The following is a 14,189-nucleotide window of genomic DNA, read 5'->3' on the forward strand; positions in this document are numbered from 1 at the left end:
TGTGGGATAGGACTGAAGCTTTGCCTTAACAATACAATGTCCATGAAAGAAACCACAAGTGAGTGCTCTAATACAGAAAGAGGAAGTTGCATATGCCACAATTAGGGTGGGTATTGGGGACCTTAAAGTCAATAGCCTTAGGGCAAAAAAGAGGAAATGGGAAGAAGTTTAATCTTTTGTCTTCTGTGATTAAGATTAATTGCTCTTTTCCTTAAATTTGGTAATTTGATCCTCATCAGTTGATTCTGTATGTGAGAACAAGAATGTCAATAATTTTCATTTTGAAGACAAAGATGATCAATTTGTAATATGGTCATCTAGGGCAGTAGGTTGAGACGAACTCTGAGATCATGCCTGAGCTTAGTTTAAAGAAATATTAATTAGTAATAACTTCTTTGGGCGCTGAAGGGAGGAGTAGAAGCAACATTATACCACATATTTACCAACTTTTCCAGATAGCCTGTCTTCACCTTGATTGTCCGTTCAGAACCCTGGATTACTTACCTGTTCAATTGTCTCTGAGATCCTGAATTCCTGCAAGGATAACCTGTTAAACATTCAGATATATCTAAATTTTATGTTTTTCTTGTTAACTTTTCCTATGTGCTTTCCACCCATTTGAGCCTTGCCCCTCTCATTTTGTTCAGGGGTCAGAGATTGCGTTTGATTGAAAAAGATGTTCATTGAAAATAGGTTTCATTGAAATTCAGTTAATGGACTCTATCCTGGAAGAAGCCTGTGTAAGTTTTAATTAGGTACATGTAAGAGACAACAAACATATATGGCTTAACTTAGAAGCCCAATTTTAATATAATGGTTCTAAAGTCATTAGAGACTTATTTATTCAAGATATATATATATATCCATATATATGAAGGCCTTGAGGTGGGAAGAATTTATGTATAAGAAATGGCAAAAGAGCAGGTGTGGCTAAAATATAGAGAGTGAGGAAGAGAGTTAAAAATTGGAGAATATTGGAAGTTTTTAAAAGATATGATCATATCTGGAGTTTTTAAAGACTTTTCTGGTTATTGCAGGATAAAGGTTTATAAACTAGGAATTAGAGAGACCATTTAAAAGACATTGCACCCAGCTGATGTGGCTCAGTGGTTGAGTGTCAATCCATGAACGAGGTCATAGTTTGATTCCCCTTCAGGGCACATGCTTGGGTTTTGAGCTCGATCCTCAATAGGGGACATTTAGGAGTCAGCTAATCAATTATTCTCTCATTGATGTTTTTATCCCTCCCTCTTCTCCCTTTCTCTTTCTGAAATCAATAAAAAACATATTTAAAAAAATACAATGTCACAATACTGGCCAGAGAGACATGTTCTATCAAGCTAGGTGTGATAAGAACTGCTACAACAAAGTACAACAAAGGTCCTCTAATAAAGTCTTTATAAAGCTGTTGAGATTCCCTAGGAACATAGCTCTTGTTTATATCAATTAGCCTATGGTAAAATTGCTTTCCTTATACATCATTTCACTTAACATTACAGAACGCAATAAAGATGTTAAATGATAACTTACTTGTCTATAAAGAAGAAGAACGATCATATGTAATGGTACAAAGGCCAGAAAATACATGGTTCTTTTGCAGAGTAATGAATTGTCTACTGAGGCAGGAATGAATTGTCTACTGATGTTATATGGAGAGTTGTAATTGAAGAGAAGCCTGCAAAGGGAGATTACCACCAGATAATGAAAGGTCTTACATGCAAAGGCAAGGCATTTGGAATTTATTTTGAAAACAGTAGTGAGTCATCTTAAGATTGTGTGTCATCTAATTTAATATGTATTTTATTTAATGTTTCACATTTACTTACCTTTATTAATGGTGTTAGCTGCCATCCAATAGGTTAAAAGTATTATATACTATTCAGTGTTATTTTAAAGTAAGGTGCTAATGCCCTAGTTGGTTTGGTTCAATGGATAGAGCATTAGCTTGTGGACTGAAGGGTCCTGGGTTTGAGGGCACATGCCCAGGTTGCGGGCTTGATCCCCAATAAAGGGTGTGCAGGAGGCAGCCAATCAATGAATCTGTCTTATCATTGATGTTTATATCTCTCTCTCCCTCTCACTTCCTCTCAGAAATCAATAAAAATATTTAAATGTAAGGGGCTATTGTTATTATCACTTATTTTTATTAGTAGCAATAATAATACAACCTAATAAGGTTTTGTTTACAATGTCTCTTAAGAATAGATAAAACAATTAGTTACCCATGAGTTCTTATTAAAGTATATTTAAGGAATCTCTTATACATCTCACTGTACTTTCATTATTATCTGTTATATTTTGGCGGAGAAAGAACAAAGGTTATAAACTTTTAGTTTGAGTGAGCTTATTTTGAAAGCATACAAGAAAGATGATGTATAAAAGTGATGTGCTCAAAATGAAAAACACAAAGCCATTGTTTGGTCTCAAAGCACTTCTAATTACTAGAAAACACAAATTATTTCTTATTAGTTTAATCAGCCAAAAATCTGTGTTTATGATAACTCCATTCATTTTAGAAATTATTTAATAACTTGTTCTCCACATTGCTGACATGAATGAATAATGATTAATGATTTGCTGTTTTTATTTTTAAATCAAATTCGCATTTGAAGAATAGTATCTTCTAAAGTTAGATGGCTTGTTATTCCTTAATGCTTATGATGTATTTGAGTTTTCCAGAAAGTTTTCTATGTTCTTTTTTTAAATACTCACCCAGGATATTTTCCCATTGATTTTCCGAAAGAGTAGAAGAGAGAGGGGAAGATAGAAAAGCATCAATGTGAGAGAGACACATTGATTGGTTGCTTCCTGCATGCGTTCTGACTAGGGCCAAGGCCAGGGAGGATCCTGCAACCACTGTAAGTGCCCTTGACCAGATAACCCTTTGGTCCACAGGCTGATGCTCTATCCACTGAGCAAAACGGCCAGGGCACTATGTTCTTTTTTTTTTTTTTTTTTTTTTTTTTTTTTTTTACAATTCAATTACATGACATACTGAAATCAGGAATAGTTAGTCTAGTATGAAAAATATGGCTGCAGTAATGCCTCCCAGGAGAAAATTGAAAAGACTGCTTATATAAAGGTTAGAGGTCCTGTGCATGAAAATTCATGCACTGGAGGTGGGGGGCAGGAATCCCTCAGCCTGGCCTGCCTCCTCTCACAGTCTGGGAGTCCTCAAGGGTGGGAGGTGACCCGACAATCAGGGAAAGGTGACACCCTCATCATACCTCTCCTCCTGCCACTGCTGGCAGCCCAAGCTTCGGCCAGCCCTGGTTACATGAACCTTGGGTGGACCTGGGCGGCTGGGGAGCTGAGGGAGGGACCAGCTGCACCTTGTGCCTGCCCCCTCTGACCATATTTGTGATGATATAATGGTCAATTTGCATATTCTCTCTTTATTAGGTAGGATGCTTACAAAACCAATAATCACTAAAGATCATGAAAACATATAACAACAAAGTCTATTATATTTTCCAGGAAGGCCATGTATTTTGTGGGAGATATTTAAATTCTGGCAGGATTTAAGAGATCATCTTAAGATCTATTGCATAAATTATTTAACACCATACATAGAAATGGTGAAACAGATAAAGGAATTACCATCTTGTTAATATTCCAACTAAGTGCTAAGCACTGTTCGGTTATTTTTATGCTTTATCTTATATAATCTTCATATTAATAAGATATCCTCATTTTATAGATATAGAGTCTAAAGTTCATAGATGTTAAGATGTCTGATATTTCACAGCCAGTAAGTTGTAGACCTGTAGGCAGAATGTACATATATTCAATTTCAAATTGTTTACATGTTTTATTATAGCAGACTGTCTCTTTCCAGGAAGAATGGACTATCCTTCCCTATGACTGGAAAAAAAAAAAAGTCACCATGGTGTAATTTTACCAAGGAGCCTTTTGAAATATAATCATGTTTAATTAAAAATGCGTCTGGCCAAAATAGAGCCTCGGCCTATGGACTGAAAGGTCCCAGGTTCGATTCCGGTCAAGGGCATGTACCTTGGTTGTGGGCACATCCCCAGTAGAGGGTGTGCAAGAGGCAGCTGACCGATGATTCTCTCTCATTGATGTTTCTAACTCTCTATCCCTCTCTCTTCCTCTCTGTAAAAAATCAATAAAATATATTTATTAAAAAAAAGTATCTGTTTTTTTTTTTTTTTTTTTTTTTTTTAAGTTTCCTTATCTTGAAATTCTCAAACTGGGGTATTTATTTATTCTCACAACTCTGGAATGAGAAAGAAATGATTTCTCACCAACTTACCAGTTTATCTCTTTGGGCCGAAGTTTTTAGAATAGGCTATCTCACATTTATCAAACTTATTTGGTAGCCTGAAGAATTAATATTTGCATTTTACTTTCTTAAGCAGTCAGAATCTTTGAGTACTACATGCCTAAGTGCCAGTACTATAGGTTTTGAAAATTCACTTGTCCCCAAGTTTTGGCTCTTATATTTACATCTAATTTTGTTGATTTGACAGATATATTTTTGTGGTTAATGAACTGTTAATTCATAAAATTTATATCTTCTTTGTGAATTATTAATGATTAATTAAAACAAAAAACCCTCAAATTCTTATTTTAAACTTAGTATTGATAAAAAAAAAACAAGTAAATAAATAGTGGATATAGTAGATTTTAATCTAATCTAAGTAAAAAATTATTACTTTTGACAAAAATGAGATAGCTTAATGATAATGAAATACCTCAAATATTCTATTATTTCCATTATGTTTGTTTAAATTAAAGATAAGAAAAGCATACCTGCATATGTCTAAATGTGTAAATATTAAATTTTCTTTTAAAAACTGTGGTATATATTTTAAGGGGAACAGTTGGGAAAACATCTCATTTTAAAAAAATAATTGTTTCTGTTACATTTGAAATACAGTATTGTTAGTTTCAGGTGTACAACATAGTGATTAGACATTTATATTACTTATGAATTGATCACCTGATAAGTCTAGTACCCATCTGACACCATACATAGTTATTACCATATTATTGACTATTCCCTATGATATACTTTACATGCTCATGACTTTTTATAACTGCCAATTTGTGCTTCTTCATCCCTTCATCTTTTTCACTCATCCCCTAACCATCCTCTCATCTGGAAACCATCAAAATTTTCTCTATGAGTTTGCTTATTTTGTTTGTTCCTTTATTTTGTATTTTAGATTCCATATGTAAGTGAAATAATATGGTATTTGTCTTTGTCTGACTTATTTTACTCAGCACAATACCTTCTGGGTCCATCCATGTTGTTGCAGATAATAAGATTTATTTATTATGGCTGAGTCATATTCTATTGTACATATGTGCCATCTCTTCTTTATCTATGAATAGACACTTACTTTATCACAGAAATAGCAAAAGATAGGCCAAGGTCTGATTTCAGTCTAGAATAATGAATGACTTTATTTACTTATATTTTTATTTTAGGTTTCATTGATTTTTATCTTTTTAAATTTAAATTTTATGAATTATATGGAATATGAGGTATAAATGTTTAAATTATTATGTTAGTAATTTTAATATGGCCCTTAAATACATTATATTAGCTAATAAAATGCCTTGTTTACTACTCAATTATTATTAGGGTTTAATAAGACACCTCTTTTATTTTTCAGTATTATATTACCATGGTGAATGGGAATCTATTAGTTGTAGTTTATACAAAGGTACCAAGATATATACAATGGACAAAACTTCATGTGGACTTGAAGATGCCTTCTTAAGATACTTGAGTTTTCTACAACTAAGTAATTTAGTGCTAGCTCTAGTACTTAGTTTGTCCATGAGAACACTAGCTATAAGTCTGTAGTCAGAATTCACTATATGATAATGCTTGTTGACACAGAGGGATAGTGTGTTTCTGACTGTGCATAATGTGAAAATAGAGCATAGTTGTCTGAGTCAAGTTCTGGATTTAGAATTTAATTTTCACAGACAAAGGTTATTCATGGTGGAGTCTGCCTTAGTCTCAATTTAATTCAGGGAATAGTTACTCTGTGCTTATAAAATATAATATATACTGTATTAGGCAACAAGAGATTAACATTTTGAGTTGCACACATTCTTTGCTTTGAAAAATATCTTCTTAACATGCAATAATTAGTTGTAGCAATTTTGAGAATGACAAAAATATCCATTATGATATTACCCTTACAAACACCTCAAAACGAAAAACAACCATGGAAGAAACAACACAACATCTTTAAGTCATTGATACAAACTTAAAAGTATATATACTAGTATTTAGTTTATCTTAAAATAAATGCCCACAGTCAACCAAGAGATTTTTATCCATCCTTTTTTTTTTTTAAGGTATCAGTTTTTCTAAGCCATTCAATTGAAAAGAAATCAATAGTACAGTAATAAATTTAGGCTTCACATTAATATAACACACAACTATAAGTCAGTGTTATAAAGTAGAAATAATTTATAAAATTCCACTTCAGGTCATTGTTTCACTGCCCCTCACCTCCAACTCTATTCAAGATTTATGTAGACATACTGTTTCTCTTGCTGTCTGGCTTTGTCTCCTTCATGAAAATTTATTAGGGATTTCAAAGGGTGTCGCATGAAATTCATAGTGTGGTATATGAAGGATATTTCAGGTAATGAGTATGGAATTGTAAAAAGAGTGACCATGAAATTATTCAAAGTAATGGGCTGACAGATTTAGATTTTCATGATAAATATATCCTAATCAAAGGAGCGAAACAATTTAGATTATACCTCATAGGTTGTTATATTAAATATGGCAATACTGAACTATAAGTTATCTGTCCAGCAATTACCCTGCAAATTATATACCATAAGAATATGTGAGAGTTCTAAGAAAACTTAGATTGATAATTACAACTATTATTTTTATCATTTCAATGAGAAAATTCTAGAAAAGTGTTATATAGTACTTTAATAAAGTCCAATTGTCCTTTTAAGATCAGGTACCATATAAAGGTTAAGGTCACAGCCAAACATATTTGGATTTAAAAGAGCTGATGTTTGTAGAAGGCTATAGATACCAAACAATCATCCACCCTAATTATTTTTAAGCACATGTCATAATATTAATTTACCATTAGCAGTTCTTTAAAAAAAACAAAAACGTTACCATTATCATTAATAGGTTTCTATGAATGTTTTCATATTGAATATTGTGAATAATAGATAAAAACCTTCAATTTTTGCTCCTCATATTTTATCTGATAGTTTCTGGATAAGTCTAATATATGAAATAAGCCTAAATATCAAAGATATTTTAAAATTAAACCACAAACATGACCAAATTCAAGCCTTACCTGTGTCTTCCTATGAATGCAATTTGATTAAGGAACTTATTAATAATTTCTGTACTTTAAGAGATACCACATTGAGAAGTAGGAATTGTAAAGCTATTAAATATAATTTCTATATCAAGAGAAAACGTTAGATTTTATATTTCTAGAGGTTTTGATTAAGAACCTTGTTAAAATTACTTGGCTGCATTATGAATACTAATGTGTCTACTGCTAATATTTTTATTAGTGCTACCAATTATTAAACACTGTTCTATGTCAGGCACTGTCCTAGGTATCCTATTTAATAAAGAGGGAATATGCTAATTGACCATCATGTCCTCACAAAGATGGCACCATCCACAGCCAATAAGGAGGGAATATGCTAATTGATGGCTGCACCCTCAAAGATGGCAGTGCCCACAACCACAAGATGGCGGAGCCCAGTCCCCTCAGCCTCACTGGGGTGGCAGGTGTGCAGCATGGGCAGGCCCACCCCCAGGCATGTCTGGCCACTCCACACACCTGCCTCTGGAGTCCCCCAGTCCCCTCAGCCCCCTAGCCACCTAGGGCTGACCTTACATGCAGGCAAGCCTCGGATGTTGGCTACCCAGCCACCCAGGGTTGGGCCAAGGTGAAGGAAATTCTTGGATGTCAGCTGCTCAGCTGACACCTGAGGCACAGACAAGCCTCAGATGTTGGCTGCCCAGCAGCCCAGGGCTGCCCGAGGCTCAGGAAACCAGGTCTGGCCGAGGCTTGTGCTGCTGGCAGTGGCAGCAGCAGAGGTGTGATGGGGGCATCACCTTCCCCTGATCATCAGGTTGCCTCCTGCCCCTGAGGGCTCCTGGACTGGGAGAGTGGGTAGGCTGGGCTGAGGGACACCCCCTCCAGTACATGAATTTTCATCACCAGGCCTCTAGTAATTTATTTTAGAATTGCCACAAGAAATTATTCTCATTTTCAGATGAAACAATTGGGATTCTGTAAATTGCCCCAAATTACATAGCAATAAAATGTCAAAACCAGTCTTCAAACCTAAATCATTCTGAACCCAACATCATTAGAGATATATAGATGGCAAAAGGCATGTGAAAAGATGCTCTACATCATATGTCATCAGAGAAATGCAAATTAAAACAAAATGAGATACCACTACATACCTATAACAATGGCCAAAGTATAGAACACTGATAACATCAAATGCTAGTGAGGATGGGAATACAAAATGGTACAGCAACTTTAAAAATATATATACTTTACTGATTTCAAAGAGGAAGGAAGAGAGATAGAGACATAGAAACATCAATAATGAGAATCATTAATTGGCTGCCTCCCGCATGCCCCCTACTGGGGATCGAGCCAGCAACCTGAGCATGTGCCCTTGACTATAATGAAACATGCTCTATCTACTGAGCCAAACCACCTAGGGCAGTACAGCAACCTTTGTAAGACATTTGGGAGGTTTCTCACAAAATGAAACACAAGTCTTACTAAAGATTCAGTCATCATACTCTGTAGCTACATAGAATAACATGATGGATCTTATAAGCATCCTGTTAAATGAAAAACAAAGCAAAACTACAAGACATTTAAGTTTTTATAATCCAATAATTTCATTTATATAAAGTTCAAAACAAACTAATGTAAAATATATATATATATATATATATATATATATATATATATATATATATATATATATATCACATTTTGAGATAAGGAAAGGATTTGAGGTTTCTGGGTCCTGTCAGTATTTTATTTCTTGACTCAGATAGCACTAACATATATGTGGCCTTTATAATTATTATATTGTATATATTTATGTACTTTATATGGTTGTTTTCATGATTTTTTTTAATTTTTTTTTTTTTTTTTTTAGTATTTACCAATTAGACTTCTTTAAAAATCTCCCATGTTTTATTCCAAGTTCTCTGTGTATTTGTTCACAGAGAAGTAGACCCAATATTAAGGTCAAATGAATGTTAGGTTAACAGATTTAAAAAACAAGTCAGTTTGTTTTTCTCAGTTGCTCGTGACTGCTATAATAATCATATCTACTGATTACCTCCTATGGTAAATGAAGTCCAAATTGTTTGAAATCTAAGGTAACCAAAAATAAGATCAATAGCTGCAATTACCAGTTAGACTGCACAGGGTGCAGGTAATAGAAACTTCATTTTCTTAAGAATGCTTGTGTGTTGTGTGTGGTGTGTGTGTGTGTGTGTGTGTGTGTGTGTGTGTGTGTGTTTGTGTGTGTGAAGGAAGCCTTGCTTTCAAAAAAAGTTTCAGGAAATATATTTGGGGTTTTGAATATGATTTGAAAGTGAAACCTTTCTACCATAAAGAGAAAATATGTGTATACACACACACACACACACACACACACACACACACACACTTGAAAATAGCCATCAGATTTTCTTGGCCCATGGAAAAGCAACCTTAATGCTCTTATTGGCACACTACCAGGGATTTAAGCCATCAGACTTATGCAGCTGTGGTGATAACACTGACAATAGACCAGAAATTGTACTTTCTTAGGAAAAAGTTGCATTCAATTTAAAAATTTTACACAAAGGTGTTTTAATGAGAATGAATGCCCTGTTCAGTATACAGGTTTATGAATCAGTTATTTAGGAATGGGCTGGTATCAACATCTGACAAACCCCTTTTCTGGTTCAGAATGTCTTAAAGGTAAGTGAGAATGAAAGCTTATGAAATGTATTGCTGAACCGTGTCTTCCTAATTCACAAATGCAACAGTATATTATTATAAAGCTTCAAATGACACTCCAAAGGCAAAATATACCTCCAGGAAAAATAAATAAATAAAATAATGTTTTTTTGAAAAATTCCTCATGACCAAGGTAAGGAGACCACAGAAAGAGTGACATTAGCCTACAGCTAAAAGATAGAAAACTAGTTTTAGCAAAAAGCAGTACTAGACATTTATACTTTGGCTATTTAGAATGAGCAGCATGCTGGTATATAACCCAGGTTAAAAATGAGTTTTAGTTCTTGATGTGTGTGATCTTACATCATGGTCCCTCAAGAGAAAGTTGACCTTTTATAATTCCTAGTAGTAGGGAAAATGCCTGTGGGATCACACACTCTAAAAAGATTGATGATATTTGAGAAGAACTGAATATTTTAAAGCATGAACATTTTATATAATAGGAGCAATCTTTAATTTCAAAACAGTCACCTGCTTGCTAAAAATAGGGACTCTTAGCAAAAGAGCTTCTCATTGAATATAATTTCTATTGGTGTATTTTTAGTATGCTGTTTGATAAGTTGACTAATAGGGATCTTTAAAGGTGTATTTTAATGACAGGAAAATTTCAAGAGTCTTTAATTCTGATAAGAATTCCCAAGCATTATGTGCTATTTGGTGGGCAAAATGAAAGTATAACTCTCACCTCAAAAAGAAGCTTCTCAAAGATTTCATTCAATATGTCTTAACCTTTGGTTGAACAAAGTGTTATTGGTTTCATTATTTCTATATCTGGAGTTTGGAAGGCATTAAATAAAAAGCAGGGGAGAAAGTTAAGCAGCCAATTTTCTATTTTTAGCCTAGGTTTTTATTATAAGTTCAATAACATATTTGCAAAAAGATATTTAAGGTACATTTGGGAAATTGCTTAAGGTAATTAATTCAAGTTCAAATTAGAAAATGAACCCATCAGGGACATTATTTCTCAGGAAATAATTCCTTTAGAGTACAGCATGTCTGAGAGCAGGTATTTTTGGATTGTTCTTAATTGGATACTCTTAGAAATATTAGTAACAAAGTTTATGCATCTATTTATATAAAACTATCCTGTTCTCATTTGCAAAAGGAATTTCTTTTTTCCAGTTACCTCCCATGTTTTTTCTCACTTTTGGTTCTCCTAACTGCTGTTGAGCTCACTGCACTTCCTCATCAGCTTAATCTAGTTATCCTTTCTCCTCTCCAAAACACTGACTAGTGCCCAAGGCACACACTGGCACCTACCACTGTACCCTCAGGTGGATATGTATGACTCTTTGAAACAGCTGAGTTGTATGCTTCCCAAGAGATATCTGTACCTTTCTGAACCTGATTATACTACTTCTACTTAGTATTGTGATTACCTAATTTAATTATTATCTATGTACAAAATATGAACTTGAAAAAAATTATGAAAAAACAAGGTGAATATCTTGCAAAGACTCTATAAAAGTAAGTTATTAAAAACAAGTTGCTATAAACTTTGATTTGGGAGGAGAAAAATATGCAATATAAGGGGAAAATTCCAAAACCATGTATTTTATCCCCCTTGCTATATAAGTCTCTAGGTTCCCTTTATAGAAGCAAAAACTGAAAATGGTAGTCTTTGCAATATGGCTGAGATTTATGCAATAGGAGACTTGATCATATGTCAAAAAAAGCTTATAGTATATATCAAGTGTTTCATGAATTAATGTGCATTCACATGTTTTATTTTTAAATGTTTAACCTATATGTATATCCTTTTTATAAACACAATGCTGTCTCAACCAACTTTCTTTTTTTAATAAATCTTTATTGTTTAGATTATTACAGATGTTCCTCTTTTTTCCTCCATAGCTCTCCTCCAACCTATCCTCCCCCACCCCATGCCCTTACCCCCCACCACTGTCCTCATCCATAGATGTAAGATGTTTGCCCAATCTCTTCCTGCACACCTCACACCCCCTTCCCCCTGAGAATTGTCAGTCCATTCCATTTCTATGCCACTGATTCTATTATATTCACCAGTTTATTCTGTTCATCAGATTTTTTATTCACTTGATTTTTAGATTCACTTGTTGATAGATGTGTATTTGTTGTCACTTTGGTGTTCATAATTTTTATCTTTACCTTTTTCTTCTTCCTTTTCTTAAAAAAATGCCCTTCAGCATTTCATATAATGGTTTGGTGGTGATGAACTCCTTTAGCTTTTTCTTATCTGTGAAGCTCTCTATCTGACCTTCAATTCTGAATGATAGCTTTGCTGGGTAGAATAATCTTGGTTGTAGGTTCTTGCTGTTCATCACTTTGAATATTTCTCGATGCTCCCTTCTGGCCTGCATAGTTTCTTTTGAGAAATCAGCTGACAGTTGTATGGGTAACTTTTTTCCTGCTGCTTTCAAGATTTTCTTTTTGTCTTTTGTCCTTGGCATGTTAATTATGATGTGTTTCGGTGTGGTCCTCTTTGCATTCCTATTGTTTGTGGTTCTGTGTGCTTTGTGGACATTTAAGTCTATGTCTTTCACCAGTTAGGGAAAGTTTTCTGTCATTATTTCTTCTAATAGGTTTTCAATATTTTGCTCTCTTTTTTCTTCTGGCACCCCAAAAATTCGGATGTTGGTATGCTTAAAGTTGTCCCAGAGGCTCCTTACACTATCTTCATATTTTTAGATTCTTTTTTCTTTTTGTTTTACTGTTTGGGTGTTTTTTGTTTCCTCATATTTCAGGTCTTTGGTTTGATTCTTGGGGTCCTTTGATCTACAGTTGAATTTCTGTATATTCTTTATTTCAGACAGTATATGCTTAATTTCTGACTGGTTCTTTATCATTTTTTTTTTTTGGCATTCTCATTAAGGTTCTTGAAGGTATCACTAAGCTCCTTGGAGGTCTCATCAAGTTTCTTGGCCGTTTTTAGAAGATTCTTGAGTAACCTTATAAATGTGGTTTTGAACTCTATGTCCAGTAGTTACTTTCCTCCATTTCTTTCATTTGTGACATGTTTCTGTGTCTCCACATTTTAGCTGCTTCCCTGTGTTGATGGAGTGGCTTTGTGTGGTAGGTCACCTATAAGGGCTAGTGGCTCAGCCTCCCCAATCACCTGAGGTGGACACTCTTGGTGTACCCCTTTGTGGGCTGGGTGAACAGTCTTGTTGTAGTTAAGCCTTGATTGCTATTGGTACACTGGGAGGAATTGATCTCCAGGCCAATTGGCTGTGAGGACCTGCTGTGTCTATAATGGAAGAACTGCTGTGCTGGAGACACCCTTATGAGCAAGATCTGCAAAAAGCTCCTCTTTTTCTCCTCTTTATTTGGGGTTTGGAAGTTTTGGAGTTGTCTGACCCAACTGCAGTTTGTTAGGTTAAGCTGTGAAAGGTTAGGCCATTTATATACAAAAGCCATTGCACACAGTTTGGGTGGGTTTGTAAATTGAGTGGGGCGGGATCTCAGGGAATCACTAGGGCATGGCAAACAGCCATGTTTGCCAGTCACCCATCTCTGAGTCTCTACCTTTCCACATCCCCATGTCCCATGCCTCAGCACAGTAAACAATGATTCCTCTGCACACCTCTGAGAAAGCTACCCTAACTTTCTGACCTGATGCCAGACAGTCCAGTTTCTCACAATAGGAGTCTGGGTCTCCAGAGTCTCACCTGAAACTGGAGTTCAGAGCAGTAGGGAGCTTGTATCTCCTTCCAAACTGAAAAACACACAAACAAACAGCATACCCAGTTGCCAGCCCGATTCGAGCAGCTCCGTACCTCTGCTTTTTCGGGCTTCTGCAGGTCCTACACAGTCTCAATGTGCCTTTTTTCTTTCCTTCTAGTTGTAGAACTTCTTCTCAGCCAGCTTTCCCGTAGGTTCTGGATGATAGTTGTTTTGCCTTCCAGTTGTAATTTTGGTGTGGTTGTGAGAGGCAACATGTACCCATCTTGGTTTCTCCTATCTCAACCACTTTTCCATTAACCAAGGAACTACTGGTCACAGTTGGAGTGAAGGACACATAATGTAGTAAAACTGTTTATCCCTGTCCCTCATTCATTCACCACTTATTAATTCTCAATTCAATTGTATAATTAAGTTTAATTTGTTAGAATATAATTTTAGCAGCAAGATTATGTGACAGAGTAGATGTATAGTGAATATACAGTTTAGAAGAGAGTT

The sequence above is a fragment of the Pipistrellus hanaki genome, assembly GCF_964339955.1.
Source record: "Pipistrellus hanaki genome assembly, chromosome: X".
In the NCBI taxonomy this organism is placed as follows: Eukaryota; Metazoa; Chordata; class Mammalia; order Chiroptera; family Vespertilionidae; genus Pipistrellus; species Pipistrellus hanaki.